General features: G+C 39.3%; 1 long non-coding RNA gene across 1 annotated transcript in view; it reads right to left on the bottom strand.

Moving 5' to 3' along the window:
- Window positions 1-13308: 13308 nt before the first annotated feature.
- The window catches only part of LOC122791770, a 109663-nt gene continuing 99129 nt past the window's right edge, over window positions 13309-23842 (bottom strand). The window contains exon 3 of the long non-coding RNA XR_006363196.1: window positions 13309-13414. This is a non-coding gene — a long non-coding RNA (uncharacterized LOC122791770). The remainder of the gene's footprint in view (window positions 13415-23842) is intronic.

Genomic DNA, 23842 nt, shown 5'->3' with positions numbered 1-23842 from the left:
TTCATTTATAGAGCCGAATGAAAAAAATGCAAAGCTGTTAATGAGTTAAAGACTAGAATTGCTAGACACTTGACAGAGCTATGCCAAAATGCCAGCATCAACACATTAGTTAAACACGGACTTGAAGTCCCTGGACACAATGAATTCCAATTTCACATTATACACAGGATCAACACCACCGAGCTCTGGGGACCCACTAATGATAATTTGGAAAAGAGAGAACTTGAATGGCAACTTAGACTGATAGCGTATAGACCCATGGGACTTAATTGCACCTTGATCAACAGCATCTTAAGAGTTAGGGAACTAAACCACAAGCTTTATTATTAACATCAAGGTTTAACTGTAATTTGAGTTTATTGTATGTAATCGTAATAAAACTTCAAGTGATTTTTTTAAAGTTTTCTTATTACCGTGTTCATGTCTGACACATATCCCTTTCCCTTTAACCCCAAAGACTGGTTATTCAACATAACATTTTCAGCTGTTCGACGTCATTGTTTGCCCATTTCTTAGATTTGTATTTTAGGGTATAGTGGATTAGCTACCTGTCTATTAATTGCTCATTCCCCTCCAGCTGCAGTACTTCAAAGGTAGATGGCTTTGGCTATTACTGGCTTTTTCAAAAAAACAGGTGTCCTATCAGAAACATGTTCATTTTCCACATATCATTGGGCTCACACTTATGGTGGGCTTGCTCCTCCTACACCCCATTGGATTAATTTCAAAAAATGCTTGACCAATGGCTGACTATGGCTCCCCATATAGGCTTATTCAGTCTTCTAGCGACGCGGCCTTCTACTCGCTTATTATTGGGCCGGATTTTCTGGTGGGCTCCTACCTCCTATGCACCATTGGTTTATTTTAAAAGATGCTAAACCAATGTTAAACCCTGCCTCACTACATTAGTTAGGTGCTAACCACTGATTGGACCTAGAATTCTGGTGTGCTTCTTGTCTCGACCCTAGGACTAGCTTTTGTGTTGATTCAATATTTTTACAACTAGCTTTAATTCTAGTCAAGTGGTTAAGGTGTCACGTTTTCCTTCATTATTATCCTAAGCATCTACGATATTCATCACTACATGGATAATAATTTTCATTCTTGTGTTCAGCATTGTTAAAAAATGGTTTCAAGCTACATTCTTAAGTTCTAGAATGCTTTCATACCAATTTTGCATTTTCCTGTTCCCACTTCCTGTCTTAAAAAGCACATTTTTTATTTAAAAAATTTTATGGTATGCATCCATTGTTTTTCTCAACAGAAACATACACATGTTAGAGTATTCCCACAGATATCTGCATACGCATAGTTAATAATTAGGCAGATCAGATGAAGCATAAGCAAAAGCGCTGACAGAAATAACTTTTTATTGACCAGTTCATAGGTTCATGGGTTCATAGGTAGGTACTAGGCTATCGGCCCAAGGGCCTACGTAAGCCTAGCCAGCAAGGTACCACAGCTTACACCACCCAAAAAAATTATTTTCTTGTGCCACTGTCCAGCAGAGACACAGAAGTGATCCCGGGGTGTATTTCCTATTTCCCATCCACTCATCAAGATTTTTCTTGAAGAGTGTTAATGAAGAACTTTGCTTGACATAGATGGGTAGCTTGTTCCAGAGTATAGGAAGTCTCGGGGACAGGAATCTATCCCTCCAGCATGTCTTGTTTATTGTGGTGACAAGGTTTAGGTCCCTAGACCATGTAGCTTGGAGGGATTGGGATTTCTTTAGGTGTAGCATGTCCAACAGCTCTGGATTTGACATAGCTTTATATGTTAGGCAGAGATCACCTTGGAGTAGACGATATGCTATAGAGTAAAGCTGGAGTTTTTTGAGGCGATCAGTGTAGGGCATTTGTTTGAGGCCAGTAATCCTCTTTGTGAGGTACTTCTGCGACCTTTCCAGCTGCTGCAGATGTCTTGTGAGGTATATTCCAAAAGGGGGGTTGTACTCTATAATGGGTCTAATGAGTGATGAGTAGAGGGGAACAATGACCTCTTTTTTCCCTGGATGAGAACCCTTTTATGATGAGGTGTGCCACGTAGAAGGACTTCCTGACTACTGCGGCTATGTGACTATCAAAGGAGAGACTACTCTCCACCTGGGTCCCAAGGTCTCTTATCATGCATTCAGTGTTAAGTAGATTGCTGCCTATGTGGTAGTTCATGGGTACAGAGTTTTTACCAAAGGGGATGACACTGCACTTTTTGGCATTGAGCTGGAGGCCATGGCTCTGACACCAGGCATCTGTCTCAGTGAGGCCCTTCTGTAGGATGTCCACATTATTTGAGGACTTGACTATGGCTCCTAGTTTGCAGTCATCTGTGAACTTCGTTAGCCAGAGGCCTTCTGTGTTAGCCTGTACTTCAAAGAAGTAGATACCAAACAGTAGAGGTCCCAAGACGGAACCCTGTGGCACTCCACTTTTCACTGCTTTGAGATCAGATTTGGAGTCTGCAACTTTTACAGTGTGGGTTCTGTCAGTGAGCCAGTTGGCAACCCATCTTGTGATGTAGGGATTTATACCTAGTTTAGTGAGTTTAGCTATAATTCCAGAATGGGGGATGATGTCGAAAGCCTTGGCAAGGTCAAGATAGGCTGTGTGAACCACCTTACCCTCATCCACAGCTTTGGTGACTGCCTCAAAGAAGTCAATCAGGTTCATGAGGCATAATCTGCCTTTCACAAACCCGAACTGGGTGTGATCCAGAGTTTGGCGGTTACCAATGTCTTTGTTTATGAGTTCCATGATGATACATTCCATGGCCTTGCAGACCAGGCTCGTCAGGCTAATAGGTCGATAGTTCCCGGGATCAGTGGTGGCTCCCCCTTGTGGAGTGGGATAACTGTTGATGTGCGCCATTCTTTAACAGTTTACCAACTATAATCACATTTAAATGGTGCAACAAACACAAACAGAAAGCGCAAATTCACTTACTGATGAAATGAAGAATGAAATGTAAAATGTACCTTATTTGATTTTCTTTTAAATGTTATCTAGGTGTTCCCTATTATTTTATTACTAAGTTAGCATCGTATACAGCAGAAACTCTGTATGGTTCTAAGAAAGATTAATGTTACACAGGACTGATTTGAGAAACAATGTCCCATTGGTAAATTAAGAATTGCAACCAATCATACAGGTCTTTGGCGTAATTCTAAGCCTCACCCTCGAACACATTTGTCATTCCAACCATTGGCAGGTTTTTCTAACCTGCCTCCAATGGCCTGTACTGATTTGCTCTAACAACCAATAACCTTTAATACTATTGTGTCTTCCACGCCCTCCACACAGCTTTGGACTAACTTTTATAAGTCTTTTTAAGTTTATAAATAATGCCTTTCAACTTTGAAAATTGTATTAAACAGCACTCATCTGCTAATAAAAATAATTACTGGCTGCTAACTTCTTGTTCAGGAGTGATTTTCCATAATTTTGTAACTAAGATTTGAATATTGTGGTAGTTTCCAAGCTCATTTGCTACAAAGCTCAGCCAGGATTGCTGTATTCCTCTGATTTTGGACAGGTACACTTTCCTGACATGCTATGGTTATATGACCTAAGGTGTAGTCTGAGCAAGGCTCTGTTGAGTGGAACCATTAGCTTTGTGCTCCAGGAATTTATCCCTCTGAGAATAACCCTCAGCATTCTCTTTACTGCTCCGATTGCCCTCTCACTTGGCTCAGGTGATCCAGTCCTTGTATGATCAACACCCCCTGATCCTTCTCCTACTCTGTTGACATCAGTTTCACTTTCTCCAGCTGATACTTCATACCATCACACCAGGGTTCTTATAGCCTAGGTGCAGGACTTTGTATTTGTCTGCACTGAACCTCAACCATCACCTTTCTGCCCACCTATCGACCTTCCCAAATCCTTAATTAGGCTCTTCCCTCAGCCATCACTGCTACTGCCTCTATCTTTCTGTCATCATAGGTAAGGCCTAGGCAACCAGACTGCAGACCTTTACAAACCTAGCTAATAACCTATATTCAAAAGTTCCTTCCAGCCTCAAGGAGGGTAATACAAGACAGACTAGGGGAGAATTTGAGACAGCCCATCCAATTGTCTAGGTTTATCTTGAAGGTGGTAAGGTGCTACTCAGCTTGATATGTAGTGGAAATTTCTTCCAGATGCGGGGATACACTGAGATAATGAATCTATGACACCAATGTGTCATTTTTAAACACCTTTATTGAATTATCACTTGTGACATAGGCATCACCATCAACCCCCTTTGTCACACATTTTCTACATGGTGTCGGTGTGCCGTGTCACCTGTTGCCATCTGTCTTTGTTCAGTGCCACTCTCCTACTTTCTTTGACACTCATGCCTGTCTGTCACAGGTCTTCTCTCACACAATCCATCCAGCTCTTTGCTGGACATCTTCTTTTCCACTTGTCTTCTTCCTGTCTGTCCCACATCTTCTTCATCTGACTGCTTTCTGCTTTTCTGCACATGTACCTGAACCACAATAATCTTTTCTCTTTGACCTTTTTTGCAATTGAACCAGTAGTACTGGTCACACCACTGTTTTGTACAACTTACTTTTCAGCTTCTTTGGCATTTTTCTGTCATATACTATACCTGACACTCTATGCCAGTTGGCTGCAGTCCCTCTGATTCTAGCTTTGAACTCCTCATTCAGACTTCCCTTCTCCTCAACCACTCTTCCCAGATTCTTGAAATTGTTAACCTGTTCCATTATTTTGCTTTTTATCATAATACTCAACTTCTTCTGATTTGATAGTTTGGTGCTATTACAACTGTCTTATCTTTTCTCAGTTTCATCCCATTTGCCTTAAGTTTTGCATTCCGTTCCCCTATCCTTTGCTGATGCTCTTGTTCAGAATCTGCCTGTAATGCCACCTCATCTGCATACAGCAACTTTGCTGATCTGTCCGATCTGACCTGTTTGTTAACATAGGCCATCACCATTATGAACAGCAGTGAGCTCTGAGTTGAACCCTGGTGCACACCCACTCCCACTGGGAATCCCTCTGTGAGACCAAACTTTGTACTTGAGTCATTAGATCCTTGTACATAGCTTGCACTAATTCTATCAATATTTCTGGGACTTTGAACCACTGCAGGACTGCCCAAATCAGCTTTCATGGGACATTGTTATATGCTTTCTCCAAGTCTAGGAATGCCCATTTAGACTCTTTCCTCATCTCTAACTTATTCTCAATTATCTGTTTCACTGCAAATGTCAGGCCATTTATGCTGCATCCTGATCTGAATCTAAACTGCTCACCTCCCATCTTACTTTCAACTACTTTGTGATTCATTTATCACCCTCTCCAGAACTTTCATGCAATATGACAGGAGTTTGATACGTCTATTGCCCACAGCTGTGAATGTCCCCTTTGTTCTTGAATAATGACAGTGGTACGTTTACTGTCCAGTTATCTGGGATACTCCTTTCTTTCCACACTGCTATAAGTACCATCAGGAGCCATTTCTCCCCTAACCCCCCAACATCATTATCATATCTGCTGTGACCCCATCTAAGTCTGCTGTTTTCTCTGACTTCATTTCCCTTAGTGCTGTTCTTACTTCTTTTATAGTGGGCTCCCTCCTTGTCTTCTGTCTTTGTAGACTGTGTCTGAGACAGTACAGCTTCTGTAGAATTGTCGTCATTCAGAAAGTACTCCTTTCATCTGCCTTTGATGTCCTGTGGTCTGGTGAGCAGGTTATTGATAGCATCCCTTATGAAGAGTGTCTGAATATCTTCTTTATCTTTCTGTCTTTGCCTTGCAACCTGATATAGCCTTTGTGCCATCTACTGAGTTGCTTTCCAGAAGCTAACAGAGTGCCTCTGATGCCTTGTTCTTTGCTACTGCAACTCCTTTCTTCGCCTCTTTGTTGTTAGCCAGACAGTATTTTGTCCTAGCCTGGTCCATCTTTTCTATCTCTCACTTTTTCCTGCACTCCTTTCTTTTGATGGCTTCCTGGACTTTTACATCCCACCACCATCTTTCCTTATGTACCTTATTCTCATACCTGGCGCAAACGCATGTCTGTGCTGTAGTCCTCCCACATGCTGTTTTGAGGTGCTGCTATTCTTTTTCAGCTCTACCTATTTCCTCTTTTTTCTTGAGGTACCAGAGTCTCTGTTTACCTTAGAGCCTCCTCTGACCACTGCTTGTAGCTGCTTGTGGCAACCAGGGGTTTATGCTGTGGGCTGACTGTTTCACTGGGGATGACATGCCCTTATCTGAGTTGCATGTTGGCCACTGTTGTATATGATCTTGTAATTGTCTCTCTGTCTGAGATCATATGTTTATTGACATTTATTTATTGACATTTGATTACCAGGAAAGTCTGTCTGGGTAGAAGCCCATTTTCAGTGGAGGCCCAAGGAGAAAAGCTCCAATATGTTGGGTACTATCAAGCCATTTTCCAGACAGAAGTCTAGAATGGCCTTGCCTTCTTTATTCCTGTTGCCCCACCCATGTGGACTCAGGCAGTCCTCATATTCTGTTCTGTCTATTCTGATATGTGCATTCAGGTCACCCATTATCAGCACTAATTAATGTTGTCCTACTTTATCTAGTAGGTCCTGCAACTGTCTGCATGCATTCTTTTTCTCACTATCGTAACTCTGTTGTGAAGCATAGGCTGAGATTATGAATACTGCCCTATCCTTACACTGATTATCATGAATCTGTCACTAATGCTGATGAAATCACACACAGTCTTCTTAGGCCTCTCCCTAACCACAGTTCCCACACCATTTCTAGCTTGTCCTCCTCCTCCTCCTCAGTAAATTCTGGATCTCAAGCCAAGTGGCTTTATTGCACTGCCCCTCCATTTTGGATCCTGTTTACAAAGGATGCCCAGCCTCGTCCTTACCATCATGTCATCTACTTCCAAGCTCTGGTCTGTCAGTGAACCTACACTGAATGTTGGCACATTGATTGGTTTTACATCTAGCTTTCATTCAGTAGAACAATCCCAGCTAGCCCAAGCTGGGCAATTGGACACCAGCCACATGGGTCCCTGTCATAGGTCAGAGTAGGCTAGACCCTCATCCCACTTATCTTAATTTGGCGACACTAGTCAACATGACCAAATCACCTGGAGCCATATTTCACATTGCATTCTGTGATCCATGTTCTCCTATCTTGAAGATAATGTGCACCACAGTATATGCCCAAAGCGGTTCGTCTTTACAACTCTTCCCCCTATATGGGGCCATGTAGATTCCACAGCTCCATTTTTGGAGTCTGAGAAGGAAACACTCAGCATGTTTTTTGAATGCTGAACACAGGAGGAATATGCAAACTCCAAACAGGCATTGGCCAGAGGTCGGGATCAAACCTTGTACCTTGTGCATGGCAGGTGAAGTCCTTAACCATTACACCATCTGGTCTATATATAGGCAAACTTATATTTATATAAAATAATCAAACCATATGAACAAGTTCACATTTACAAACATTATGCATCACATATATTGTTCTATATCATATAATAAAGCAACATTACATAAATTGTTCAATTTTGCCTTCTCTTAAACCTCATTCTTCCTGCAAACTATTTTTCTGTATATATTGCCCCCACAATTTCCATTTTGTTGACACCAATGTGTCTTATCTATCTGTTGATGTTTTAGTTCTTTTATCAAGGTATTTGATGAACTATTTGTTCTTGAAGGAACAGAAGGTCAAAGTGGTTCAGATCTTTCATGACTCTGAAGGCTAAATACAGATCCCCCAGAGGAGTCTACAAGAAACTGAGTATAGAGAGAAAGAGAGATGCCAGTCTGTCCCAAATATAAGATTTTTTTTTTTTTGCAGACATTGATCGTTTTAGTTAGGAATCTCTTGAGGTCAAGTTGAATGGTATGTTTGCAGAAGCACATGCCACGAGTGGCATTATGTTCACTAATAGGTTTGATGAGATGCAATTAAAGGAGACTTAAGACTTCTCTGAGTCTAGAGGAGATACCTTTGGAAATTAGATGAACCAGATAGAAGGCTTTGTAAGCTACTGTGTAGACATGATGATCAAAACTTATGGAATTATCAACAAAAGTGCCTAGATCCCTTATGATGGTGTCTGGCGAGATGTTACCTATATGGTATGGAAAAATGTTTGGTTTACCAAAATTAGCTATAATACAGGTTGACCCTGTACTCTAATCCCCCAGATATGTTTGAAATAAACAGCAAAGCTTACTAAATTCAGAACTGACTTCTGTGGTACTCAACAAGTCAACTTCCTTATTAATGATGTAGCCCCTCATGGCACAAATCTCAGTGTCCCATCCTTCAGCTATGCAGAATCCAGTTCTTTAGTCTTGACCATACTTACAACTATGCTGTTTTCCTATCAGCTGCCTCAATGAAACAGAGTCAAAGGCCATATAGATCATGCTTAACAGTACTCCCCTGTAAAGGTCACCTGTATCCCAGTCATACAAATAGTTCAGGTTTAACTGGTGGCTGTTTCTGGCCATGAAGCAGTGCTGATTGTTGAAGACTGTTGTTCTTTAATAATGCAACCAGCCTTCCCCTCAGAATTCCTTCCATAATATCACTTGTGACGGCTGTTAAACTAATAACCCTGTAGTTTCCTGAACGTTTCCTTACCGCCCATACAAGAGTACTATACATTCTGTCTTCCACTTCTCAGGCACTTTTACATTGGCCTGTGATCTGTTGAAGATCTGTCTCAGGGAATCTGTCAGCACGATAACCAAATTATTGAAGACTTTCAGAGGTAGCTAATCTGGTCATTGTGCTTTATCCTCCTAAATTGCAGCCATTTCTGTCTCTCTACCTCCTTTGTGTCTATCATGCTCCCTTTATTTTATGAAGTTCAAAATTTCCCAGTCTATTTCTGACACATTCAGATCCACCACAAGTGTTACCCTCTTCCTTCATACCCTACTCCTTTATTCTCTCCTCCAGTCTCTCATCTTCATTCCTTAATGTATTTGGGGCATAGATCCATTGTACAGATCCACTAACTTTCCCTGTTCCTTAACTTCCACCGCACTTAAATGTCATTTCTACCATACCTAATCCCTTGCCTCTTCATAGGGTCATAACCCTTCTGCCTTCTGTCCTCTCATTTAATGCTCTCCTTTATGTAGATTGTTACTACATCTTCCCCTCTCCCTTCTGTGTCATTCCTAGACAGCCTATACCTAAGCACCTCCATGTCTCATTGCTTCTTGTCACTGGAATGTGTTTCTTTAATATTAACAAATTCTACCCTCCTTTAGTTGCATTGTGTCTTAACAGCTCACCATCTTCCTACCTATAGTCTTTGTATTAAATTAATACTACCCATCCTTTTTCTGAATCATTTTTGTTTGTTCATCTGCTATGCTCTGCAACTTTATTTACCTTCTGTGTAATATATGAATATCTACCCCACCCCTTCTACTTCCATGACACCCACCCCCATTCATCTCAGTAAAAGTTTACAGTCATTGAGCTGTAACTTTCCAACAAACCAGTCCCATTTTCGGTTAAGATGAACCTTGTTCCTGGCATAAAGTAGTCTCTCTGCCAGGCTTTCCCTATCCTCCTATCCTCCTCCAGGTCCTAAGACTCCTTCCTTTATATACTGCCACATCCAGTCATTATGTTTCCTAATCAGCTTCCCTTAGTATGCTGACCTCCAGCACAAGCAACACTTTTCAGAAGATTACATACAATCCCCTTTTCTGGTATCACCGCACCATATCTCTGACCATACTTGCTGCATCCTTAGCGGTTTGCACAGACAGGCACAGTGCCCAACTGTATTATAACATGTCTCCATCTCCCCTGCGGTGATCTTATTGTACGCATTTGTGAATCCTGTTCCAGTAGTGCAGTTCTCAGCTAATCTGCTCACCTTTACCATATATTTTAAAGCAGATATACAAATGAAATTCAATTAAAGTTTCAAATACTTCCATAAATGTTATACAATTTCTGTGTGTGACTTTTTAGATGTTTTATTTTTGTCACCAAACTTTCAATGTCCTACATTCTAGTAACCATTACAGTTAGTAACAGCAGCACTTTCTTATTGTGTAGAATATTATTTGTTAAATGACATTGATCCACTCTTTCAATACTAGTTGCCCAATCTTCTTTAGTGGCACAAAAAGTGTTAATATGTCTGACATCCTTATCATTCTAAAATGTGTACACGTTCAGCCATTTTATTGTTTAGGGTTTCTTGCCTTATCCATACTAATATTAAAGCCCTTGCTCTTCCACCAATTTAAAAAAATGTTTTTTCATATTTGTATTTCCTCTAAAATATTATTTGTTTATCTTTAGTTGTCTAAGTAGCCAGAAAAAAGCACTATTTCCTTTTACAGAACTGTTATAGTATATTTTACTTCGAAACACTGACTATATTTCATATTTAATCAACTTCAATGCACTTTCAGTACTTCTATATAAATCTGAATTCAATAATGTGAAAAGATGGTTTTGTTTGACTGTGGCAGTTATTAAATTTGAAAACTTCCTTCTGCTCACCAGTTTGAACGTTCAGTCAACATTTTTCTCCCTTATTATGCAAACTGTTGCATTTTAGCATTAACTTGTTTGTTTGTACTATTACAATAATTGCTTAATGGTGTTCCCTCTTTTTTTATGCTCACTTCATACAGGTTCACTGCATTTTGATTAAGAAGTCCCTTGCTAAGTAAACATTATTCACTAACGAGGATATACACATTGTGTATTGGTTATTGTAATATATGACCATTAATTAATTTATTTCTTTAGTTGTAGCACCATGACTATTATTGTATAAAAGCTTGTATGCAATGAGATTCAAAACACTCACTATATAGACACATTAAAGGCAGGTACCTTTGCCTTTAAGTTATACTGCACAGGACGTTATATAACATGAACACTTCAGAAAATCTCTTTTGTTATATGTAATCACTTTTTGCCTTGTTTATCACTAGTTTAGTCATGCAGTCAACTAGTCTGTCATCTCAAGCAGCATAACCTACTACCCATACCGGTCTTTTTCTGCAATATTTTCTAATTTTTGCTACTTTATGAATGTAAATGGCTCCTGCACACAAGCCATCCATGTAGTTATTTGTTGCGTATTTGCTTTAGCGTCATTGAAAGGAAACATTAAGAACTAGAGAGAGACTGCTGTTGCTAATGGTTCTTTACTCATAAACTCATGGTGCACTTAGAAGGTACATTCATATGTAGTCACTAGAAGTGCAGTACAGCAGACTAGCCCAATTTCCCCAAAGCATTGTCTGGTTAAATGACTTGCTCAAGATCACACTGAGCAAATAAAAGCTGAAAGAGTCAAGCCCTGTACCATAAGAAGCAGCACATTAACAGCTCATAGCCTTATTCCTCCAAGCCATCTACCAGACACTACATATCTATATATATATATATATATATATATATATATATATATATATATATATATATATATATATATATATCCTTATGCATGTGTAAATGTGCATCTGTAGTAAAATGATACTTTGTGTGCAGGAACAATTTTGCATCAAAAATACACTAAAATATAAAATTAGTTTGTCTCATCATTTAACTTATACTTTCATATTTGCCAATATATCCATGTTAAGAATGCAGTAACACACATTGGTATATGCCTGGTACTAGGAGTACACACATGCCTCTGTTCATGCAAACTGTTGTATTTTAGCATTAACTTGTTTGTTAGTATTTTTAGAAAAACTGATTTATGCTGTTCCTTCCTTTTTTTATGCTTACTGTTGTGTGTGTGTGTGTGTGTGTGTGTGTGTGTGAAAGTTAGAAAATATTTTTTTCTTCTAAAACACCAGTTCATTTTTTATATTTTTCCCCTCAGAGCACAACTTCCCAAATCAAAACAATCCTGGCCTTTGAAAGGCACATATACTATATATAAATGTGTATATTTTATCTTTGAAGGGCTGCTGAAAATTTAAAAATTATTGCAATGCACAATTGTCCACCAAGACAGGCTTGTTGTTACTTTTTTGGATACACAGTGGCTTGACATCTGTTTCAAAGAATTATAGTAACAGGGTACTTAATTTTTCAGTCACAACTCTTCAAAAGCTTTGTAATTGATCTCTCCATATAGCAAAAAGAAAATCTTTGGCACTGAGTGTGAAGCTATTACTATAAATAATGGAAAGCCCCTAGGGTATATTTATGAAATGTAAATGAGATGAACCTAACAAAAACTAAAATCATTTTGCAGAAAGGTAACATAGTGGTACAGTGGTTAGCACTACTGTCCCACATCACCTGGTTTTCTAGTTTGGTTCTTGTTTGGAGTGCTGTCCTTGCAGAGTTTGCATGTCTTCATTATGTGTGCATGGGCTTTATTCCCATAATCAAAAAACATACTGTTGGTGAACTGACAGGCCTCCAAACTGTCATTAGGTGTGCATGCCATGTGTGTGAGAGAGTGTGCGTACATCCTGTAAACTGGTTGGCACCCTCTCCATGATTAGTTTGTCTTTCTTGTACCCAATGAGTGTTGCAGTAGGCTAGAGTTCCCTCACAATCCCGAAATGGATTGAGTGGGTAATTAAAAATAAATAAATCAATAAATAAATGAAAAATGAGAATATGTGCAGGAGTGCCACCTATACTTGCAGAGGGCTGTTTCCTTCACACATCTCAAATGTAAATATTTGCAATATAAATCACTGTAGCTCAGAGAAACAAGACACATTATAAATACATGAAAATGTATATTGCTCTTTCTTTTATAAGTTGTGATTTCATTATGAGAATAAGTACTTTTCAAAGGTGCTGGAGGTGTAGATCCACACAGGTGATGCAGGTGGTCTTTTTTCCCTTCAGAAATGTAGACACTGCTCAACATTCTGATTTCTAATGCTAAAAAATCAGTCACTGTTGTTATAAACTATAGGCCTTGTCTTACACGCAAATAATTCTTAAACGAATATGCAGCTACCATTTCACAAGCTTAATCTAAAATAAGCTTCTTAGAGTAAAACGACATTTTGTTTCATTCTTATGAAGAAGAAGAAGGAATAAATATGTTGTTTTTCAAGTGCTTAAACACTTTTCTATGTCTTTAATAGATCTACTCACTAATATCAGTACATTTGTATTCACTTATGCATTTGTGAAACAGTTACCCTAACTAATTTTCCATAGCACTAGTTCAATCTCCAGTTCAATTCTCGGCTGTGATGCCTTCTGTGCAGAATCTGCATGTCCTCCCTGTATTCGTGTGGGTTTCCTCCAGGTGCTCCGGTTTCCTGACGCATTCCAAGTCATGCTGCAGGTGGATTGGACATTCTAAATTGTCCTTAGGTGTGAGTGTGTGCATGTGTGTGCCTTCTGAGCCTGGCAACTCAACACCATAAAACTCTACTGCCACTCGTTCTGCGGAGTGATAATCCGTGTGGCGGCCCCTAAGGGGAGCAGACGAAAGGAGAAGAAGAAGTCAGTTGTATATTTACAGACATTGGGGGGGCTGTCTTCTACTATATATAAAATAATGCTCTTTCCCTTGTTATACTGAGGACCTGATGCCAAAAGACTTGCATTCCGTGTAAGTAACTACTTACATGGACAGCAGGTCTTTTGTATCTGGTCTCTAGTGTAAGCCTGTTTATAAATAAGCTTTACATCAAAGTAAGTCACTTACACTAGGAGCAGATTTTTCAGAATCAGGGCAGATTTACACTGAGAGCAACTCTTTTGGAATCTGGCCCTGAATGTACTACAGTGCTTTCCCTGTTGTTAAATGTTAACAGTTTGCACTGCATAATCTCTCTAATTTTACAAAGTATCTCTGTATTTTTGTAATTTTTCACTGGGTTAATATTGAAATTGGTCAGTTGTGATCAGTGCTTTAACATGGTTAACAAATTCATATAAAATAAAATAAAATAAATACAATTAAATACATGATTATTTAACTACTCACAAATCAGTAAAGATTTACCTTACCTAACAGTGCTGTGTGCTTAAATATAGTTTTGACAAAATAAGAGTTGTAACTTTGAGCTATAAAGAAAGTAAGACTTCTACTGCAAGTTTCTGAAGAATTAATTTACTATATGATTACCTGTAAGCATACAATACCTGTAAGTACATCTCTGCTTCAAACCAATGTGTTTTGATTCTTCATGATTGAGGAAATATACTATCAAGGAATTGGGATAAAAAAATTTGTCTGCATTCAAGTATGACTCCTGGAATGGTTGTGCAACCCTGCCTCATTATTTCTTTGATTGCAATGAGAAGTTGCTTGGGGGGAGGGGGTCAAACTACATGCTGCTTACTGATGGCATGGTGGTGAAAACTGACCAGCTGTTGAACCATTTCTGACAGGTCACTCTAATATGTGGTTGCTACAGATAAATATAGCCAATATTTTCCTTTCTCTTTGGTACACTTGTATGGCAGTTAGTTGACTAATTTAATCTTAGATGACAGAATTATTTGCATTGGTGTGTGCCCCACAGATGTCCTACCAAGGCTGCTGAAAAGAACTGCTGGGGCATGGGTGCTTTTTTGGCTTTGTTGTATTACTGGATAAATTATAGCGGACAGTCCCAACAACAGCAACATCATATCAGTCTGGTGAGTTGTGGCATATGACATTTTTTTGGATCATTTGGCATTTATTTAAAGAAAAATGGAAACCTAAACTTGCCCATCCATCCTGAAAAGTAAGACATAATTTTATCCAGCTTCATATTTAAATTTTATTACTGGTTTTCTGTGGTTGATTTGCTGTTTTACACAGTTTTACAATTTTTTTTTCTCTGCTATGGTAGTTCTGTGAGTGAGTAAACACAAATAAATATTTAGTTTTCTGGACTTAGTTTATTAGTTGCTCGTGGGGAAAATGGAAAGCTACATAGAAGGAGTCAAAGACATTTTCTTAAAATGATCACAGCAAAGAGATTTTCAGGTATGGTAGTGAGCAGTTAGCTTGAAGTTAGTGCAGCTCTATGCTGGATGACCAAAAGTTTATATAAACCATCGGAATTTTGGGAGTAGCACAAAAAAGAGAGGTGTCTACAACCAAATACATATCTATGATCAGATCTGAAAAAAAAAAAAAAAAAAAAAAAAAGAATAAAGCAGAGTAAGAATACCTCTCTTCCTAATATAGAGGGTGACCTTTGTGAGATGAAATAAGGAAAGGTGTGGATTGGGATGACCGATCCTAGGTGGAATGAGTGGGCTACACCTTCAGTGATGGGAGATAAGCTTTCATAACATTTATACTAAAATATCAAATCTAAGTAGCACATTGACAGACTATAGTATATCAAACAGCTCAAAGACGACTGAAATTGATGCAGTCTATCCATACATTCAGACAGGATCATGGAACTGAGTGAAACAGAACAACAATTAAAGCAAAGAATAGTGAATCGGGAAACTAAACTTGAGGAGATGGAAATAAAGTTAATAGAACTGGAACACTAGGCACAAAGAGAACATTTACCAATGTTCTTCATATTGATCACTGCTACAGTAGCCTTAGCGCTATGGGTTATATCCTACCAAGGATATACAGATGGCCAGCTTCCAAAGCCTCAGTGCACCTTCTACATGGCCAAACTATCAAGCAGCTCAAGATGAGCTAACTAAAAGATAAGTTTGGGTGCAAAGCCCTTCAGAGCTTTACCCTTCAAAGCTTTACTGCTACATAAGAATATGCTTCTCTGAGTCTTTCAAGGATCAACGGTCAGCTTGTGCTATCCTTTGCTGGGTAGATAAATTCCCTTTGGAGAAAAAAAACTTCCATTTTCTTGTATTTACTGATATTTTATTACTTTCCTCTTTGAATAAGTTATTTTAAAGGTAGGACTGTTGTGTTCTAATGGACTGTCTCAGGACTTTAACATACTTTTAAATGGAGCACACATTTTTCTGTCAGTTTTAAAGTAGTATAAACTAACTGATAACATATTTTCTATGGAGAAATTATGTTCACTTTTCCATTGTGGGGCTGCCATAGACTTTGAATGTGCTTTTTACTCTGTTTTTTTTTCTGTCAAAAAAGTAACTTCTGTGGCCTTATACTTTTATTGGCATTTGCTACTTGTCTTCCCTAGGAAAGGGGCACCATTTTCAGCTTGACCATGGAACAGATTGTCGGTCTTATGGCCAGTCTTTCTTCTAGCCACAAAAAGAAAAAGTTATGCAAACAGCCTTTGCCACCACAGCAACCTAACAGTTTGCCTCAGCTGCAGGTGGGTTACTCTGCTGTGGCCATTTGTTGCATCTTAGACCACTCATCTTTTACCCTGAATCCCTCTGGTGTAGCCAGGGGCGGCCCGTGCTATTGGACTGCTGGACTGCAGCCCCCTCAACTTTAAAATAAAAAAATAAATAGAAAAAAAAAATTTTAAAAATCATGGACTTCACACACTAGTCCGGACTGCTGCTGAAACAGTCTGGAGCATGCGCAGACTGTCTCAGCAGCAGTCCTGACTGGGAAACATGGAGAACAGAGCTCCCAGAAGTCTATGCAGTTTTAAACTGCATAGACTGTCCTGGGGAAACGCGTCAGCAGTCAGGAATTTAGGATCTCGCGACAGGCAGGGTCTGGATTGGAGTTGCTGCAGTCTCGTCGGGGGAAGATCTCACGACGGGCAGGGTCAGATGTGCGCGGGTTTTGGATAGGGATCGGATGTGTGGTGGTACTTTAGAGTTATGGACTACAGGTAAGTATGTGTGTGAGTTATGGACTACAGGTAAGTGTGTGTGTGTGTGTGTGTGTGTGTGTGTGTGTGTGTGTGTGTGTAAATGCCCCAGGTGCAATATACTGGTGGTTAGACTCATGGTAGGGAATACCTCAGGCTTGAACCCTGTACCTTGTATGCAGGTGTTAAAGACCTGAATTCCCTACCCACCACCATTTGTAAAAAAATTGCAGATTTTTGCCTCATATTTGATCTGATCTATTCCTCATAATATCTGTGGTTTGTAAATATTGCAATGCTTGATATCTGATGGTGCAGTGGTAGCACTGTTGCCTCACAGCTGCAGGTTCTTGGGTTTGATTCTTGGCTGGGGTGCCTTCTTTGTGGGGGGGTCTGTATCTTCTCCCTGTGTTTGTGTGGGTTTGCTTTTGTGTCCTCCCATGTTACAAAGACATGTCTGCATTATTTCTTCCTGGGCCTCTGCTGAAAATTGTTTTTTTGTTCCAAGTCAGACTGTCCTGATTAACAAATGTTAAATAAAATTGACAGGCATTTGAATTTCAGACTTCAGGTTTCTGAATGTTTACTTCCTTACATATTTGATGGTGCAGTGACAGTATTGTTGCCTCACAGCTATAGGTTTTCTGGTTTGATTCTTGGCTGGGGTGCCTTCTGTGTGGAGTCTGCATCTTATCCCTGTGTTTGTGTGGATTTGCACTGGTGTCCTGCCATTTTACAAAGACATGTGTCTACAGTATTTCTCCCTGGGCATCTGCTGAAAATTGTTTTTGTTCCGTCAGAAGTAAAATTGACAGGCATTTGAATTTCAGACTTCATATTCTTCAGAAAATACATAGTAAAACAACTTTTTATTCTAGCAATAAATATATAGTAACACAACCTTTTATTATAGCAATTTTTTAAGTTTATAAGATGACTTTGAAATTTGTCCTTATTTTTGGGACTGTAATACCCTGTTATTGGCTTTGTCCAGGTTTTTTGTGCTAAGGTTGACAGCTATGGCAAGAACTAAATTCACTGAATATGTTTGAGGGCTGTATTCCCTCATTACTGGGTTTGTCCAGGTGTTTTGGGCTAAGAGGTTGACAGCTATGGTGAGAACTGAATTCATTAAATGATAGCCATTTAAGTTTCAGTCTTCCTCTCTTTCACAAAGCAGCTGATTTGGCATAGTGGTATGTTGCTCTTGACTGTTTTGCACAGGGACCTTGGCAGTAAAACGTATGGTGGTAACACAGCATTTTTCTTTCACGAAGCAGGTGATTTGGCATAGTGGTATGTTGTTCTGATTCTTTTGCACAGGGTCCTTGGCAGTAAAATGTATGGTGGTAACACAGCATTTTATTCTAGCAGCTTTCCAAGATTATACAAGCAATGTTTAATGTGTCCCTGGTTTTTGTCCTTTTGACCCACCCCAATAAATTTGGCTTTTTCCAGACTTCTTGTGCTGCAAAGTTGAGATGCAGTTGAGTATTGAGTAGATTTTACAAGGAGCTGAGAGCTGCAGGGGAAGAGAAGTTTAGTGCGGATTATGCTAAGTCAGCTCACATTGCTAATAGCACAACAGGTTGTGTACTTGCTTTTGATGCAGAAGGTTGTTGGCCCTACTCCCATAAGGGGTGAATGCTGCCGTACTGAAAGTTAAGATACTAACTATGAGCCTGTTATCAGTTTGCCATCCATTTCCTATTGCAATATTACTAGCTTATTTTTAATGTAATTTAGGCAATTTATTCCTCAGGGGCATCAGACACTTTATTTTTCGATGAAACCATGAAATATAAAGGTGATTGCTAGCAGCAACCTCTTCATTACAGATTTATTTAACGTGGAATTATTTAGATGACTTTTTTACTACTTCAGAGATTGTGCATATTTACTGATAATGGTAGACTGTAGAATTGTGAATATTTACTGATAATAGTGGACTGTAGAAGTTTGAGTAGACTTTTATGATGGAAATGTTCTGAATTGGGCAGTTTTGTTTCATTGTTTACTGGAAAAATGTTCAAAGCAATAGGAAGGTGTATCAAAGAGCACATGTATGTTTCATATGCAAGGGGCCTATGATTTGAAAACAGACCAGAATTAATTTTTATCTGCCACGGGTAAAATGTATTTTTTTTGAATGTGGGTTTTAATGTTGTTTCAATGAATGTGAGTTTCAAGGGCAGAGATGTTTTAATGCCAAGTTTGTTTAGCAGATGTCTTAGTGTTTGTGCTGTAAAATGCAAAATAAAACTTTCAAATGAAATTCAAATCATCATAGAAGTAAATCAGTATGCACATTAGTGTTTATGGTAAATGGAGTGAAATAGCAAAGTAATGGATCATTGGAATGGCTGCAGGGGGAGGCTCCATTCGACCATGGTTTTGTGAGGGGGAAGGGCGGCAAACTTAGGCAGCCCCAGCTGAACTATACCTCCCAACTGTCCAGATTTTCAAAGAATGAATAGATTTTTTGCTTCTTATTTTTGGTTTGTTCCTCATAAAATTTGTGGTTTTCTGGCAAATCATTTAGGAATTAAGTCACTAAATAATGACACACTAGTTTCAGACTCCATAACCTTCAGAAAAATGCATGTTAAAGTAAGACCTGTTCTATCAACGGTCCCAGTTTATACAAGAGCAATTTTTAGTACTGTTTATATGTTCCCCCAATATATTTGGCCTTGATTTATTGCATTAACAGGTTGAGAGGTACATGCAAATAAATTGCTTTATAGAATTAGGCATAGCCAAACCTCTCAACTGTCCCTGATTTTGGCTCAAAATGTTGCTCTTCCCCTAATGATCCCTCAGCAAAATAGCAATTTTGGAAGAAAACATGGAGGGTTTATAATTAAGAAATAACTGTAATAATCAGATTACTTTTATTTCAGAAATGCATGTAGATTATTTTATTTTGTCAGCTGCTCACGTTAGCAGTACTAATATTAAAGTGTCCCTTCTTTGATAGGTTCCCAGCTGTATTGTGTTGCTATTTTATATTTTTACATCACATTTTGGTCCATTTTTTATAAAATTGTGTTTTTGGCAAATTAGTAACAAATAATTAAAGACTGAAGTTAGAAAATAATGACAGACATTCGAGTTTCAGATTTCATACCATTCAGAAAATTCATACTAATGCAAGACCTCTATTAGCTTTCTAAGTTTATAAGAGCAATATTTTAAAAAATGTCCTTATTTTTGGGCCTTTGTCCCACTTCTGTTTATGGCTTTGTCCAGATTTCTTGCTCTGAGATTGAGAGGTATGACAAATGTGTCAGGGCCATCACAGTCAGCCAGAGACATTTCAAATTGTGACATACTTGTTGTACCCCACTCCCCCATGTAGTGACTCTGGATGTGTCCAAGCAAGGCAAGGAGTAGTTATGCAGTGTAAATGTGCAGTGTGTCCCCCCATCCAAAGTAGACACAAGTACTAGAGTGGCTTTTCATCTGTCCTTGATTTTGCAGAACGGTCTGGTTTCTGTCATATTTTTGTACTGTTGATTTATGCTTATTACTCAGATTTATGCTTATTACTCAGAAAGTGCCTGTTGCTCTGTGTTTAAGTAGCAATGCTTTAATGACCATAAGGTAAGCTTGTCTGAGATCGTAAGATGCAAGTAAGCTTTGATAAGCATACTGTTAAAGAATTGCCAACATTGAAAGCCTTTCTGTTGTTGCCATGCAGAGAATACTTGACTAGATAATGTATAAGCCTTGGGTATTAAAGGACAGGATTCCATTATTTTAAAAAGCTCATTACACTTGTTGGAGACTTCCAGTCATCTCTACAGACTTTACCTGTAAACCAAACAGAATGCCAATCATGTGTGGTCCATAACCTGTACAGTAATCCTTTAAGCAATGTATCTTGAGCTTGTTTCTTGTTTGCTTTTCATTTTTTACTTTGATCATGTTTTCCCCATGAAAAAAGTAGATAGTTGTCAGGCAGCAGGTCTTTTTTGGATAAGAAACATTTTTACAAGTGGGGGCATCACAGAGATTTCTACTTTTAGCATGTTACTTGGCACTTTAATAAAGCTGAATATAAATTATAATTAGAACTGCAGTGCAAGGAGAAGTGGTTTGAGTTGAGTGCTTCTTGTTTTTCTTCTACTTGATTTTGACTGGCATTCCAGTAATGTATTTAAACAGTAATTTATTTTTTCATGCCTCACAACCTTTTGTTTCCATCTAGATATTAAGTAAGCTGTCATGCAGCCAGTGCATTGAAATATTTTTATTCTTCTACATTTATTTTTGTCTTGATTGGACTCTCATAATGATGGTTTGGCACCCAGGGCAGCGTATTTAATTAAAGTTAGTTTTTGTGGTTTTGAGCATAGCTCCTCCCCTTTCTAGTTGGCCACACCCCTTCCCATTTGACCCCCACCCATTCAGCTGTTTCCTGCAGCCCCCCCCCCTTGATTTGAAGTCACCAGCCACCACTGGGTGTAGCACTTACAGCCACTATAAATCAGGGGTCAACCATCCTCTGTGGCTGTTGGAGGCCCCTCAATGGGCAAGGGAGAGACACTCTTGTTGGTCTTGGTAGAGGGACCAGGGAAGGTTTCCTGTTATGTCAGAATGCTGTGTCCATTCCTGGGGATGTACTGGCTGCTGTTAGTAACAATGTTGGCCCCATTTTTGCCTGTCAAAAAGAAACAGAAAACCAAATGTATCTACTACTCCTCAAATGTCTTTGGCCATAGTAGTTTACTGAGACTGGCTCAGGGTTTAGTTTGGGCTATTGTTCCTTCTTGTAGAGCAGTTTCTGATAAAAGAAAGAGGGGTGCCTCTTTTCCTGAAGAGATTCAAGATTCTGAATCTGAACAAGAAGAAGCAGGGACGCATTCAAGGTTTTGTCCTCCGATTTCTAATTCAGACTCAGAGGAGAGCTCAATTTCAGATTCTGTGGGTGTTTCTCTTTCTCTGAGACTATTGCTAGAATGTCCACATGTTTTTAATGGGAGATTACTGAAGTTTATCAGTCCCTCAGAAAATACTATGAGTTGTTACAAAAGGATTTTCCAAAACTTATCTCTAAAAAGATAGATAGGATGTATAAAGTTCCTCAGTCTTTAAAGTTTTTATACAGTATTCCCAAGCCTGACCTAGCAGCTATAGCTTTAGTTGACCTACTGCTGCTAAACACTTAGTTAATCCCAATCCTACTCTTTTTGATTAGGATGGGAAAATTATTGATAAGTATGGGAAAACATTGTATACATCTGCAACTTTGATTTACAGAATTTTAAATTGTCAGGCTCATATGTTCTGACATATTGTGAGAGTATGAAGAATGTTTTATCTATAGTTTCTTCTTGTGAAGAAAAATCTGCTTTAAATAACTTAGTTTCTTCTGTTGCCCAAGTCAATACTCGTTGTTTGCAGTGTGTATGACTGTTTATACTTCTTCCAGGACTGTGGCCACTGATACAGTCTTAATGAGATTTGCTTGGCTGCATTCTAAGAACCTCTGACATGATTTTAAAAAATGAGATTTTAAATTCTCCCTTAGACAGAGATTTTGTGTTTGGCCCTTCTGCTGCAGAGGTGATAAAAAATGAGATGAAAGGAGCAATCTGATCCAGGTAATCTCTTAGATTTTCAGCCCTCCTTTTCCTAATTGCCCAAGGGATTTTCTTTCTCCTCACCCAGTTTGGACAAAAAGCAGAACAAACAATGTCAACAGAATTCAGGTAAACAGCAGTTTAAGAAGAAGTGGCAATGGGTTTCCAAAAAGAAGTCTCAATCTCCTAAAACCAAGGACAGTCCACAAGTCTCAATGACTACTCAAGATAACTTGTGACCCCCTCCCACCCTGGCCCTTATTCTCTTCCAGAAAGTCTGAATTTCCATTTGTCCCTTTGGCAACAGACTGTTCCAGAAAAATGGGTTCTGAAAGTCATTCAACAGGGCTACCGATGGCAGTGGGAGGAAATTCCTCCTTTCCAAGGGGTAATTCCTCATCCTGCAGATCAGTCTGTTTTGGTTCCACCTATTCTTCATCACATGCTCTCCCAAGGACTGCTAGAACCAGTTCCCCCTTCCCAGGTGGAGAAGGGAATTTAGTCAAGGATGTTCCTAGTGGCAATGAAAGAAAATGCTTAATTCCTAAACCTGTTAGTGATAGTGCCCAAATTCAAAATTATGTGACTTCACAACTTGGTATATCATATGTAGGTACTAGGCTATCTGCCCGAAGGCATTTATAAGCCTAGCCAGAATGTGTTGGCTTTTGCCACCCCCTTAGATTAGTTCCCTGTGCCTCTGTCCAGCAGAGCCATTGAAGTGATCCCTGGGGTAAACTTTCTGTTTTCCATCCACTCGTCAAGGTTTCTCTTGAAGAGGGTTAGCGAGGAGCTCTGCCTAATGTAGATTGGAATCTTGTTCCAGAGCATGGGATGTCTCTGGAACAGGAATCTATCCCTCCAGCACGTCCTATTTATTGTTGTGGTGAGGTTTAGATCCCTGTAGCATGTGGCTCGAGGGGATATGGTTTTCTTTAGGTGGAGCATGTCCATCAATTCTGGGTTTGACATGGTCTTGTATGTCAGGCAAAGATCACCTCTGAGTAGGTGGTATGCAACCGAGTACAGCTGGAGTTTCTTCAGTCGAGCTGCATAGGGCATCTGCTTGAGGCCAGTGATCCGCTTGGTGAGGTACTTCTGTGGTCTTGCCAGTGTTTGCAGGTGTCTTGTAAGGTACATCCCAAATGGAGCATTGTACTCTATGATGGGTCTGATGAGTGATGCATAGAGGGGCCCAATGACCTTTTTCGATCTGGATGTAAACCCTTTTGTGATTAGGTGGGCCACATAGAAGGATTTTCTAACCACTTTGGCAATGTGATTATCAAAGGACAGGTTACTATCTACTTGGGTCCCCAGATCCCTTATTATGTCTTCCGTATTTAGGGGGCTACCACCTATGTGGTAATTTGTGGGTACTTTGTTTTTCCCAGAGGGGATGACTATGCAGTTTTGGCATTTAGCTTGAGGCCATGGTTTTGACACCAGGTATCTATCTCAGTGAGACCCTTTTGGAGGATGTCTGCGTCAGCCAGAGAGTCAGTTATAGCCCATAGTTTGCAGTCGTCTGCGAACTTGGTCAGCCATAGTCCTCCTGTGCTTGCCTGTACCTCTGAGAAGT

The sequence above is a fragment of the Protopterus annectens genome, chromosome 17.part0, assembly GCF_019279795.1.
Source record: "Protopterus annectens isolate FY-2018-M chromosome 17.part0, PAN1.0, whole genome shotgun sequence".
Lineage (NCBI taxonomy): Eukaryota > Metazoa > Chordata > Ceratodontiformes > Protopteridae > Protopterus > Protopterus annectens.
Note: the sequence above shows the minus strand (reverse complement) of the source record. Positions and strands in the feature narration are given on the sequence as shown.